Here is a 7,697-nt window from a genome sequence, read left to right as displayed (position 1 = left end):
ACACACATAGGCATGGGATTCCAGTAAAAGGAAATTAAATTGAGGTTGACTTTTCCTGTAATGGAAAAACTTCATTTTTATACTTAAAGGCAAGTTAAACCACATTTGGAGATTTTATGTTCAATTACCTGAAACATTTACAGTTTCTTCAGACTAGCCAGAGCCCCTCCAATGTAAACTACATATTGCAGCAGCTGTCTGAATATCTATTAGTTGATTCAGATTTATCCCGTGATACCAAAACCTCTAAGATCTCATGGAGCTCGAGAAAATTCAGAACTAACAGAGAAAATAAAGAACTAACTTTTAAAGTAAAAGCTGCTTATCAGTTTTATCTGCATTTAGCCAGGAAATACCATTTTAGTCTTCCTGAAGAGCTGCTTTCTAAGGTAGTGTCTTCACAGTAAGAAAGGGAATAATAATATAAATATAATGATGAGAAGGGGCAAATGTTTGTCTCATTAACTGAGCTTTTTGGAAGAAGCATTTGCTAGACTAAAATATTTTTTTAAAAAAAGCAAGTAATTCTTCAGGCCTTTAAAGCAAACTTGCACACTTCACAGTTTTTATCCAGCTATAATAAACTACTTTTACAAAGGAACAATTCTCTGTCTACAAATCTAATACTTTTATTTATAACCTTTCCGTCCCTCCTCAGACTTAACCATCACAACCACAGAGTACTGTGGTACATGTTTAGGGCACAGAATGCTGGCCCAGTGTCAGAGATATACAGACTACCTGTCTTTTATGCGGTCTTAAACAATAGCAGCTCAAGCAAGTCAGCAGAGCTTACGGCATGTTAAAGATGGAACGCGTTGAGTGGAATACTGTATCTTCAACAGCACAGACTTCTGCAATTTTCTTGGGATGCAGGCTGTCAGGAAGAGATAGTGGAACTAAATGGTTCTCCGGAACTCACCAGTGCACCAAAATTTCTGCTAGGCCCCAAGAATCTGCACAGCATGTGTGGTCTTCAACTGGTTAACAAGGTCAAAGAATTTCACATCATAGAGATGCCTTCTAGGAACACAGTTATCCCTTAAGAGCTTGCATCTGCAACAGGGGTACTTTCTGCATAAGTTTTAATTCACTTGATAGTTTAGAAGGAAAAATTCCAGGTGTTCACAGACGTAGCAATGGCCTTCATGACTTTTTTTCCTCAGGAATGCAAAAAAGCAAATGCTAACGCAAAAAGCCCAGTGTTAGAGATATATGGTCATGATGGCTGCTTTCATTCTAGTTTTAGTACTTCCTGATAATCATAATTTAGGAAATCCACAGTAAACCTTCAAAACTCTGTAAATTAGGACAAAAGAAATCATCAGTAGCTACCATGCATGCATTAGATCACTGTCAGACAAACTACTTCTGCAGAGTGGTCAGGAGCTCTGAAACTTACTGTTTGATAAGCTCGGAGTAGTAAACAAGCTGATGAGCTCAGAAAACAAATTCAGCAGCTAAGACTGATCTTCACGTGCCATTTGGTTAAGTACTAGTAATAAAGTCTGCTAGACAATGACTGTCAGGATTTATCCATATGGATCTTAGTTTTCAGAGTAAGCGTGTCTTTTTAGTAAAGAAATGATGCTAGATTACACCTAGATTATATACAGAAGTCTAAAAAGCTAGAGACAAATGGTCTTTTTTTTATTTTATTATTTTTTTTTTTTTAAGAAGAGAGGGGTGTTCAACTTTTGTTTCTTTCAAGTTTTCCCAAAGACATAAACTATAGATTATATAAGGTAACCAAACCAAAAACATTTGATGCAGGTTGTAGAACTTACTGCCATGAGGTACAGCCAAATCAATTAACTTAATATAAGCTTAGCTTCCCATTTTCAAAAAGAGGGGAACAACGAAAACACTTTTTCAGAGCATAAAAAGTGCTTTCATGGCATCCAGAAGATCCAAATTAAGCCAGCTCTGCACACTGTATTTACAGGCAATCACCTCCTGCAAAACTAGCTTAGCCTCTGAATGAATAGTGCAAGTTGAATCATTCAGCTTCATATGTTGGACTAGATCCCCATTTCTCTGTCTCCTGTTGGAAGGCTGAAGAAGTCACATGCCTGAGGACAGTGAGTAATAGTGAACAAGCATGATATTCCAGCTGAGAACATCATCTGCTGTCTTTGATAGTGTTCCATTCTAAAAAAAAAAAATCACATGGATGACATTCTCAATGCTTCCAAGTCTAAAGAAAACACTTTTCTTTGTGTTAATGATACAAGTGGCAGGGAAAGAAAATCTATTTCAGTTCTTTGTGGTAACTGCTATGTAAGTGCCAACACTTTTCCAGGCAATATAGTTAAAAACAAATAAATAATGAAGAGTAAGTATTACTGACAAGCAATAGCATCACTTTTTTTTGTTAATACCAAAGTAATTGAACAAATCAGCTGGGTTATCCTGTAACCCTTTTATACTTTTAAAAAAACTGGAGACATCTAATTACAAACACACCTTCAGCACAAGCAATTTAGAAACATAAGGGAAAAGCGTGGATGGGAGTTTTGGCAACACTGAAACTCAAAGAGACAGAATCACAGTATCAGAACACAAGAGGTGAAGCACAGAGCATCTGAATACATCTTCAGGGGAATCATCTAGTAATCTGCTGGTGTACAGCTCCTTTGGATGACAACATGTGAGACTCGTGCCCATGTGCATCTGTAAGATAGATACACGAAGCAGTACTTGGAAACCAATAAGACATGGAAGCACGCTGAAGCCTACAGGCTGTGCAAGTCTGGATGAATGAATGAGGTATAAAACAGTTAAGATATATTTAGATCAAAATAAAAGCTACATTTAAGCTAACACTAAATGAAAATTAAGCTAGTACTGATTGCTTGTGGATGAACCTCAATAGTAGCACTATCTGTAGAAAACAGATATGGAAAATGGAAATACTGTATTTACAGGAAACTAAGAACTTGTGTTACTATTGCAACACGAGACTTCAACCCCCATTTGAAGAGTCAGCTGATGCTGGCAGACATTTTCCAGTCTTGTCTTAATTTTCCTTCCCTATGCTCTCAAACTAATGCTGGTTTTTATCATTAATGCCAGGCTTTCTCCCTTATTATGGAATTAATGCTTTTTCTACCATACAAACAACAGTTTTCTAGAAGATTTAACATAATATACTGAAAAGCACAGTGAAAAGTTACCTGCAACATTTTTGGTCATTCAAAGAGTGATTCATGCTGATCTCAATTAACATATTCTTAAGTAGAAAGTAATAAAGTGCAGATATTAAATATGAATGCTTAACTGTGAACACCTTTAAAACTACAGCGTAGAGAAGCCAAACATTCATCTACCGTGGATTCTGCAGCGTCAAAGTCAGCACAAACACAACAACTTACAAAAGGTGTTAAGGATCTGCCTTGCAGTTATCTGCCCTCGCCAGTGCCAACCTACATTTGCCACATCCTCACTCAGGTGCCATAGATGGGTGGGTCAATAAATCACCTCCAGCATGCTGTCAGTGAGTTTGCCTTCACTTCCTCAAGAGGTATTTGCATTTGAAATGCTGCGATGGATCAAATAGCTCGGATACTTTGCTGAAGTATCACATCACAATGAATAAAAGGATCACCAACTAGATTATTCCAAGGAGAGCACAAATTCTCTCATCAGTGGAGCCTGGTATAAAACATAGGAGAAAATCACTTTGGGCAACTGCAGTGAAGGGACAGAACCTGAAACACGTATGTCATACGCAGGCACATAAGCCAACGGTTTTCCCCAGAATCCAGTCACTAAAATTCATGTAAAGACAAGAAAGGATCTTAGGGGTGACAACTGGAACATCTCATTTAAATTCGGGCTTCACCACCGCCTACAGGAATGGGAAACGCATGGGATTTGTCACAGCACCTTCAGCTGAAAGCTGTCACTGGAGAATCGCTGCCAGCAGCAGCAGCGGGAGCGCCATGCCTGCCCCATAACCCTCCGTTCGCCGCAGCGCCCAAGGCACGGCGAGGACCAGCTTCGCCCATACAAAACAGCAGGAAGAACGCGCACAGAAACCGGGAAGCGGTTTGTGACAGACCGCGGGGATATCTGGCTCGGCCTACGTCGAACAGCTCAGAAGGCTCCCCGTCGCAAAATCCGGCGTTCCCCAGCTGCCATCATGCCGCAGGCAGGCGGGGCGGGAGCTGAAGGTCAAGGCGCAGAGGCCTCTCCCATGGACAGATCCCATCCCGCCGGCGGACTGCGACGGCAAAGCGCAGCACGGCGACGGCAAAGCGCAGCACGCACCCTTCAATGGGCAGAGCGGCGCTTCCCCTCCCCGCCGCGCCCGTTAATGACCGCTGGAGGAGACGAGGTGACCCCCTAGCGACCGCCCGACCCCTCGCAACCTACCCAAGGGGGGACGAGCGGTGGCAGGGCCCTGTTAAACGAGAGGGGGGAAGCAATAGCTCTCGCTTACGGCCGGCTTACCGAAGCGGCGCTCCGTTCCAGCGCCGGCGGCCCGCGGATCAGCTGATGGTGACCCAGCGCGCACGCGCCGTCCCCTCACTCCGCGCGGCGCAGCCACGTGACCGAAAGCCCCACCCCCCCCCACCTCCCCCACGCCGCTCTTCGCGCGCCCCGATCACTCCGCGCACGCGCCCAACGGCGCGGCGCGTGCGCGGCGGGGGCGGGGCGCGCGCGCGCGCCAACGGCGTGAGGTGAGGGGTCGTGAGGGCGGGCGGTGGTTGAAGAAGAAGGAGGAGGAGGAGGAGGCGGCGGCCCATGTGGAGCGGTCCCAGGAGCGGGAGGCTGAGCCGCTCGAGCTGCCCGGCCCGAGGAGCCGGTGGAGGAGGAGGGAAAGGCCCAAATCGAGTCGTCGGGCCCTGCGCGCTGCTAGCGGGGACGCAGGGAACGGGCAGGCCGCGCCATGAAGGGGTGAGTGTGGGGCCCGGCCGGGCGGTGGGTGCGGGGCCTGCATAGGCCGTCTCGTTTGGAGGCTTCTTCACCCCGTGGGAGTGGCTGTCCGTGTTCTCGAGGAGATCGGGGAGGCCTTGGGCTGCGGGCTGCTCCTGAGTGCTGGTCCGGCAGTGAAATGAGCCCTCGTGGTTCTGTGAGTCTGCCCGTCTCCAGCAGGCTGTTTTATTTTATCGTAGCTGACGCCGTCCGCCTGATTGTAGCGTGGGTTGAAGTCTTGAAGCGATAGTTTGTATGGATGGGTGGAAGGAGCGGTGCCGGGAGGCTGTCTTTACACCTCGGTGGCTCCGGAAGACCTTCCGGTGGTCAGGTGTGGCTGATGGGGCACCCTGCCTGCTGCGGCACCCTGCCTGCTGCCACCGCTAGGGAGCGAGATGTGAGCACCGGGCTGGGGGCACTCGGGTTGGCTTCGGGGCCAGGTGACCCGCGTGACCTTGTGCAGGTTGCTTTGAGGCGGTTGTCTCAGCCTCTTAGATTACCCAATGCTCCTTGGTTCAGGGCCATCTGCATTCCACGGACCTTCCTCCCCCGCCTCACTTTCTTCTTGGATGTAAAGGTGGTTTTCTGCAGCTGTTTCTCAAAGCAGTAATAAACCAGTCCTCTTGAAACTTGTAATACTCAGCCTTGCGTAACACTATTCCAGTTTTGCAGCTTAAGGCGGGGGTGAATGGAAGCCGAAGCACTTAAGCTTTTGCTAAGAAATGGTAAGGGGTTTAGCTTATTAGCAATTGGGGTGAGGTCATGCAGGAAGGCTGCCTGATAACAGGTACTTAGCCATTTCCTACAGCTCATAAGCCACTTCCTGCATTGTGAGGGGCTGACGAGTATCTGTAGGAAAGAGGTTCACTGCTGATTGCAATTAAAAATGAACCAATTCATAGCTAATGCTGGGTAGGTGTGTTAAGGTCTTGAACAATCTTCTGGAATGCTGTAGGTGAAATGGGGCATTTAGTGAGGACAGAGTGCTAAATGGCTTGGTCTTTGCTCAGTTCTAATTTGAGGACTACTTCCTTCCACCCTCTACTGGCCCAGCTGAGTGACTGAGCTGTGGGGTTTGGGTTTGGCTGTGCTGCATGGAGCCCTGCTGGTGGGAGCCTGAGGGTGCTGAGGCAGATTGCAGCCTGAGCTGCCTGTTCTGCTGCCATGCTCTGTCAGAGGCTGGGTTCCAGCTTTGCTTGTGCTGCACAGGAGTTCTACTGGGGAACTTTTCTAACTTCTTTTTATTAAAAAACAGAACAAAAACAATACAACGATCCTTAACTTCTTTTGCTTTCAGAGCACCAGACTTATATTTCTTTGCCTTGCTTAAAGGTAGCTTTATCACCAACGTGACTTGAGAATGGATGCCTTCAGGTTTTCTGCTGGCATATTTCTGCTTTTCTGGTATTTCTTCATCTCTTTGAAGAGTATCACGTGCCTGTCTTTTTAAAGTACAGTTAGCATCACGCGGCAAGTTCTTGTGCTGGGTAAAATCTTCGTATTGAATCCAGGTGTTCTTTTAAAATTCACAGAGGCAAATGGGATGATAGAATTAAGCCAAAAATCCAGTATAAATGCAATGAGAGATGGAAAGGACTAGATGAACACATCAGAAGGAAAACATTAAATTACACTGGGTTACTCTGGAACAAAAGCAAATTGTTTGTCAAGCTACAAAGATCAGGGTGCTGTTAGAAGGCATGTCCCAAAATAGATCTAAAGCTTCAACTCTGGCATATAGAAAGTAATGTGTTGTTTGAAGGGATTGGATCTGTTTTCAGTATTTAATTCAGAATTGTGGACCAGTTCTTTTGAACAAACTGACTCCATCTGAGTGTCTTTTCTTTTTTTTCTGGGAGCGCGTATGTTGCATGGTAACATGCAGACCATGAAGCATAAAGGATTTTGGGAGCACTTCAGATGGTGAAGTCTGGGCTCTCAACACATTGCTTGCAGCCCTCTTTGTTAGCACTCTGAATTCAAAGTAACACGTAATGTGTTAATGGCACTTAGATTAGTGTTTCTGTCATCAAAGTATGTTAAGTTAGGTGACCTCTTTTACAGGGGACCTCTTATTTCAAGGAAAGTGTTTGTGGGGTTTTTTTTGTTTGTTTTGTTTTTAATTTGATGGCTTAAATACCAGCTTCTGACTTTGTAATTACTGTTGTCTCGCTCCTGCTTTTGTGCTGCTTGGCTTTATGTTCAATCTTCCTTCATCTCCTGAATGATTTTAGTGATTTAGAAACCCGTTATGTTTCCCCCCTTTTTTTCCCCTTAAATGTGATTTGCAAAACTAAGTTAATTCCTTAGTGAACTTAACGAATCTCTGGAGGGCCACTTCTTTTTTTTTTTTTTTTTTTTTTCATTTATTGCATTCATAATTGTTGTTATTGTTAGTTCTGGAATTTGAAAATCTACTTTAGAGTATATTTGCTTGAGGGGAAAAATAGCAATGAGAAGGACTGTGTTGTCTGTAGTAAACTGACTGTCTTTGTAGACAGATGTAAATAATTCCCCCTATTCTTTATTGCTTTCACAGTGCTGATTCACTTGTTGCTCAGCAGCTTTGAATTTTGGTTACAGATTTTCTGATTGTTTTTAAGGAAGGAAAACAGGAAATCTTGCACTGATTCTTGAACACTTGCTGGTGACTGTGGCATTTTGAGGCTTTGCAGTATAGGTGTTTTCCTGATCTGTTTCAGTTCAGAAGAAGCCTATGAGAAATCCAGCTTTTCCCCATTGTCCTTATCTCAAAGTCACATTACCCAGGGGATGTG

Source organism: Tetrao urogallus (genome assembly GCF_951394365.1).
Source record: "Tetrao urogallus genome assembly, chromosome: 1".
Taxonomy (NCBI): Eukaryota; Metazoa; Chordata; class Aves; order Galliformes; family Phasianidae; genus Tetrao; species Tetrao urogallus.
Note: the sequence above shows the minus strand (reverse complement) of the source record.